This window comes from Lichenostomus cassidix, chromosome 1 (assembly GCF_008360975.1).
Source record: "Lichenostomus cassidix isolate B80296 chromosome 1, HeHo_3.0, whole genome shotgun sequence".
NCBI classification, from domain to species: Eukaryota; Metazoa; Chordata; class Aves; order Passeriformes; family Meliphagidae; genus Lichenostomus; species Lichenostomus cassidix.
This window is the reverse complement of record NC_139479.1, coordinates 39,758,624-39,764,623: the sequence shown is the minus strand read 5'-3', so window position 1 is coordinate 39,764,623 and position 6,000 is coordinate 39,758,624. Positions and strand designations below refer to the sequence as shown.

Sequence of the window (6,000 nt, the reverse complement as noted above, 5' to 3'; positions counted from 1 at the left end):
TTTAAAGAAAAATGCAAAATTAATGATCCATGCTGTAAAATCAATAAGCCACTTCAGAATGCACATTGATAAACTATTGCTACTAAAAAATACTCTCAATTTGGTATGCAAAATGAACAAGATGAGGGCAAGTGCTAGCTAGGCACTTTAGGAAGACATGAAATTCATACATGGAATAGCTGGTGAAGAAAGGGTGCTCTTGGCACTGACCCACTACCCAATGAGTCAGCATGAAGTTGCCATTGCAACAAGAACAAATCACACTGAGGGATTTATTGGTAAAAATTCTATATGTAAGTCACCATTAATTATTCTACTTTCTTCATTGCTGCTGAGGCTTGGCTGGTCTATGGTGTCCCATTGTGGATGCTACATTCAAATGACTGCAGAAGAGCAACAGGAATTATACAAGTTTGAGAAAATGTGGCAATTTGATCAAAAAGTAAAATCTGAAGGGAAAATATAACTCATTATAGCTTTAGATGTATATGTAAAAGATTGTCATAAATAGGATAACATCAGTCACCTCCACAGTCAAGAGAGAAAGACAAAATTTAATCAGGCTAATTTGCAGAAAGAGGGGCTTGCTCAAAGCCAGTCAATGGGCACATCAAGTTGCCTGAAGAGAACAGGAACCTCATGGGTGGTTTTTAAAAGTGGGGTAAAAACCCATGTTGGATTTGGCCTGAAATAGATCTAATACTGTTTCTGTGAGTAGATGCATAATAGAAGGCCTCAGGAGATCCTGCGTTTTCTGGTATCAGCTGTGCACTAAACTCTTATTGATAGAGCATCCGGTCGAGGCTTTTTGCATATTTAACAACTTCTTTAGTTCTGCTTTCTCTCATTTAATGGAGATTTAAAAACAGTGTGCCGGGGGAAAAGAAAGTTACAATCTCATTTATTTTCCTTCACAAAACTGCCATTCACCAAGATCAAAATCATACAAAAGGAGGGAAGGAATGGATAGAGATGTAACTGATGCTGCTTCTGGTCACCTAGGGGCTACTATAATCAGCAGTGGGTTACACTGGAGCAGCAGCAGATTTTTAAATGATTCTTTCACGATTTTCAAAGCCATTGTCTCCTCCTACAAACCAGGAGATGGTGCTTACTGTACCTTACATCCTCAGCTAGGCTCTGGCTGGGCTTTGTGTTTATTGCATTTATTCTATTTCCTTTTCAAAGCAGAACAATATTATCATAGTTTTGTTCATTTGGTATATTCAAACACATTTAACTACTGGGTCGCCTTGAACAGACTGGTTAGAACTGGTTTCCAATTAGCCTGAAAATATTAATTTGTCACTCTGCTTATTACTTAAAAAAAATACTTTTTGTCTCTTTTTTTCAGCCTCCTAACACCAAAAGGATGTGGCCAAGTTGAAAGGGTCACTTTCTTTCTCGAAATGTAACATATTTTTCAGCAGTAGTTCAGTTACTGATCCTTGTGAAAGACCACAGGGACAGTCTAAAGGAATTTAGCTGAAATTGAAGTGCAAGCTGCTTTCTGATTTATTTCCTGCTCCGCCACCTTACATTGGGATGCTGCAGCAGTTAAGATCCATTGAGGATAGGGCAGCTGTGGCCTCACGCCTGGATGTTGCCTGGCTTTCTGGAGAGCCTGTTCAGGGACCTGAGCTGCCTGGAAATGAATTGCGGGGTTTGTCAGAGGAGGCTTCAGCCCTCCCAGCCCGCAGAGCAGGGGCTCGCTGGGATCCTGGGGGGCCAGGGGTCGCTGGGGACACACGGCCAGAGTCGGCATTGCTCCGACAGCTCCGCTGCACCCCACCTTGAGCTTCACCTGGTGCAAGAGCACAAGCACAGTTTGATGGGCTGCAGGCAAACCGGGAATCCTTGCAGCTGCCCCTCTTTCTGGATGGGGAATATTCCATGTTTTTTAGGGAAAGGTGCCAACCCTTGTTCCAGGGCCAGCGGCCTCTGGGAGAACGGGGGCAGAGAGGTACCGGGGGCCTGCGCCGGCTGCTGCGGGAGAGGGGAAGGGAGCCCTTTCTGGCGGTGAACGACACCACACGGGAACAGACACTGCTCACGAATTCGGCTCAAAATGCGGGAAGAATGAACCCTGGGAGCCAAGCCAAGCGTTTGTTTTCTCCAGAAAATCGTCCACGGTACCGGTGACACGCCATAGCTCCGGCAGTCAAAAGGAAGCCGAAAAACACGACGCAAACCCAGGATTTTGGCCGCTCTGCAGCACCGCCCGCCCGCCGCTGCCCCCGTTGTTTTGCGGAAGAAACGCTCGGTCCCGTCCCCGAGGCTGGCCGGGCTTGAGGCGAACCACCGCGGGCCAGCACGCTCCCCGCGAGAGCCGCGTCTCCTGCGCTGCCGCTGCCCCTTCCCCGGCCCCGGCGGCGGCCGGACGGCGCGGGCTGCGGCGGGCGGGCCCGGCCCCGGGGCGGTGCGAGCGGCGCTCGGCCCCGGCAGGGAGGGGCCGGACCGCCCCTACGCGAGGAGCCGCCGCCGTCGCGGTCGCGGCGGGAGAGGTGACAAGCCGCCGCTGCGCGGAGCCGCCTCCGCCCGGCTGGGAGAAGCGAGTGTCCTCCCGCTCCGCGCTCCGCTCCGAGGTAAGGCAGCCGCCCGCGCCGCCGCCGGTTCCCCCCGCGCCGCCGCCAGCCCACCCCCGCTCCGGGGCGGCTGCGGGGCCACGGTGCGGAGACAGCCCGCGTCCCCTCGCCGCGGGGCCGGGCCGAACGGGGAAGCGGCGGGTGCGCGGCGGCGGCGGGACTTCGGCCCGGCCGGCGCTCCGGGAGGAGTCGCGGCAGCGGTGCCGCCGGCCCCGGAGGAGCCTGGTGGCCGCGGCGGCCCGCGGCGCCTCCCTGCTCGGGGAGCCGCCGCCGCTGCCCGTCCCGCCGCACCTGGACCCGCGGTCCCTGCCGCTGCCTCCGCCAAGGGCGCGGGAAGGCGGCCCGAGCCCCGCGCCGGTTCGGGTGCCCGCTGCCCCCGCCGCTCGCCTCCCCTCCGCTTCCCTGGGGCAGCCGCCGCGGCGTGGGACGGGGCGGGAGGCGGCGGGCGCTGCTGCCGGGCCGTCGCGTCTGGTTCAGCGGTGATTTATGGTTTTGTTAACTCAGCATTTGGCACGGCGTGCGAGCGGGGAGAGCGGCGAGCGGGAGTCATAACTTTGTGTTACTTCTGGAAGGGAAAGGGCCCCGTGGGGCCGTGGCCGCCCCAGCGGCTTCCTCCAAACCCTCCCTCCCCGCTCCATGCCCGCCCGCTTCATCCCTGCGCCGGGGGCTCGCTGCAGCCAGCGGGGAATAGCGCTGGGCAGGTTCCCTGTAGGGGGGACACCACACGGGACTGCCACCCGTGAAGGTGAGTGTGACAGAGGGGAAAAAACTGTCCGAAATTAAATGTTTTTCTTACTACTGGTTTTGTGTGGAAACCCTGTATATATTTATTCCTTGTACGTACATATATATATTTATCTACATATATGCAGAATATGTACACGTATTTTTTGAACTGTGAGAACATTGCCCATAGGCTTCTGTTTCCAGATGTTTTGTTTTCTGTTTCTTTTGGGCATATTTGCATTTCTGCTGGGAGGGAAATAGCAATAATGTGGCTGAATATGTATTTGAACAGTAGCAGGGAATAACTTGTGTGCCTTTAATTCAGCTGCAGAGGATATCCATGTGGGATTAATATACTTAAGTGATCGTGTCACACTGACGTATCTTGTTCAGACTTGTAGATTTTTTAAGCAGTGTGGACTTGTAGGTAGTAGCGGAAGTGTAATTAATTTTAAACATGTGACTTGGCCTACTGCTTATGATTTTAATGTGGTATTCGTACCTTGGTAAATATGCATAGATTTAGCCATCTGTCCTCTATTTTCCCTTCGTGTGCGCACATACCACACTCTGCAAATGAAAAAGGTACCTGTGGTAAGCTCTAGGGCCAAATACATATTTCAACTCTTCTGGGAAAAGCTCTAAAGTTACTCTCAAGAACTAGTGGAAAGCGTCTTTCATACGGTTTCTGAGTATGTTTAAAGTAAAATAAAAAAAAGTTGCTCCAGCATCAATTATGTCAATTTGTAGCTTTGGCACTAATACTGTTTGCATTCATCCAGTACAGTTGATACTGCTGCTGGAAGGGATGTAATTTTTCCCACTGTGGACAAGGCCCTTTTGTGCAGAGGCAACCTCATGCTTTTAGAGGGTGCATGAAGCCCTGGGTAGAGCCCTGCGGTTTCTCTGTGCAGTGATAAGGTGGTGGGGGGGTGCCAGCTGGTGTTGCTCATTGGAGATCATAGAAACAGAACTTCTGCCACAGGCTGGAGCTCCCAGTTGGGGCACGCCAGTCTTTGGCACTTGCCATGGTTGCTGACATATGCTATGCCTCATCTACATGTCAGTGAAATTCGGAACAGCAGTGGGCCATCCTGGTGATTTGTGCAGTGTAAGGGTCTGTCTGTCTGTCCATGCAAGGTAACCTGCAGGTGAGTGCTTGTTTTCCTGCAGCTGAAGAGCTGGGCTGTTTTGTTGTGGTATCCCTGCAGTGACCACAGGAGTGCTACCTATTTGCATCGTGCACAATAGGTGGGTGGATGACATGACATGTGTCACTTCAACATACTTTCCCCCCTATAATTTATGGTCCTCTTTCTGAAGAAATGGCCTGGGTTTAGTCAACAGCAAACCTGCCAGAATCTCAAATCTTTGGAATTGGTATGTTTGGGATTGTGATGCTGAAATCTTCATTTGAGCATCATTTTCTTAAATTTGGCTTTTACAGAATAACAGTTGTCATAAGAAGATTAAAAATAAAGTCTACTTGCTGCTAACACTTGGTGGGTGAAATTTTCATCTCTTATACTCCAGATGCTCTGCAGTTTCTCTGCTGGTTGCAGAGTGTCTAGAATTGTAGTGTGCAGTACTAAACAGATTGCTTTTTTCTCCTAACCTAGGGATTCTTAAACTGTGGTATACCTGTCATAGCAAAGGTGCTACATGAATTCTGCTGCTGGTGGAATGTGAGTGCCATTTGGGGAACTTTCTTAGTCTTGCTTTTCCTTGAGTTGAAAGCTTGGTTACAGGACAGTGGAAAAGGGTCTGTTAAGTTTTTGTCCTGATGTATGCCAGGAAGAAAGAAAAAGTGTATTAAGTTGATATTCCCACTGCTGCCTGATGGTGTTAGATTTTTTGCATCCTCTGGGCAGCTCTTGGATCTCAGCAACACTGAATGATTATTTTACTCCTTATGCTGCCAAATAGAATTTTATAGCCTAATTTATTTAGATTTGGCATGTTCTCGCTGAAACTCATGCCATGATAGGTGAATGAACGGTTCGCTTGTTTATACTGCCTTCACTCCCTCCTCCCCTTTTAATAGGTCCTCACAGGTCTTACTGTAGTTTTACTTGAAGGTTTCTGAATTTGGTTGAATCTGGCAATAAAAATAGAAATAAAGAACTATGAACGACATTAAACTTTTTATCAAAGAATGTATTTTCATGCTGTGAGTTACGAGGGTAGAAATCTCACTTCTCATGGCTCCAGCCAGTCCTACAATCATATTTACTGCTCTTCTATAATTTTTTTTTTTTCCTGTCAGTTTTTTGTGAGCTTTCTGTGGCTGAAGTAGTCCGGACAGATGTGAACACGCTCCCTTCATCTTTGAAGAATTACAAAGTCACCTAATTGGCTTCCAGATCACACTGTATCTTTCTTCATATCCCTCTATCATAATTCAGACTCTTCCAGTCTACTTATTATTCCTTTCCAGATGCCTTTTAACAATCGAATCTTTGCTGGATCACTTTTCCCCTGATGAATTATTATTTATTTTCTCAGAGGCATCCAAAAAATAAAATGACTGATGGATTATATTTTCCCCTCCCATTACCTTTCTTCAGTATTCTCCCACGTTCATTTGCAAGTAGAGCTGCTTAGAAAGTGTTCATTAAAATGTCATTGAAGTGAAAGTCAAGGCAGAGTGTTAATAAAAAATGCTTTTCAGTTTCAAGTCACTCATTTC

General features: G+C 48.8%; 1 protein-coding gene across 8 annotated transcripts in view; it reads left to right on the top strand.

Moving 5' to 3' along the window:
- The first annotated feature begins 2,430 nt into the window (after positions 1–2,430).
- Positions 2,431–6,000, top strand: part of MBNL2 (muscleblind like splicing regulator 2) — a 106,431-nt gene continuing 102,861 nt past the window's right edge. For 5 of the 8 annotated variants that reach the window (XM_085057423.1, XM_085057419.1, XM_085057421.1 and 2 more), the window contains exon 1: positions 2,431–2,585. The gene's annotated coding sequence lies outside the window, so the exon portion shown is untranslated. The remainder of the gene's footprint in view (positions 2,586–6,000) is intronic. The other 3 variants (XM_085057427.1, XM_085057430.1, XM_085057433.1) reach the window with 2 other exon arrangements.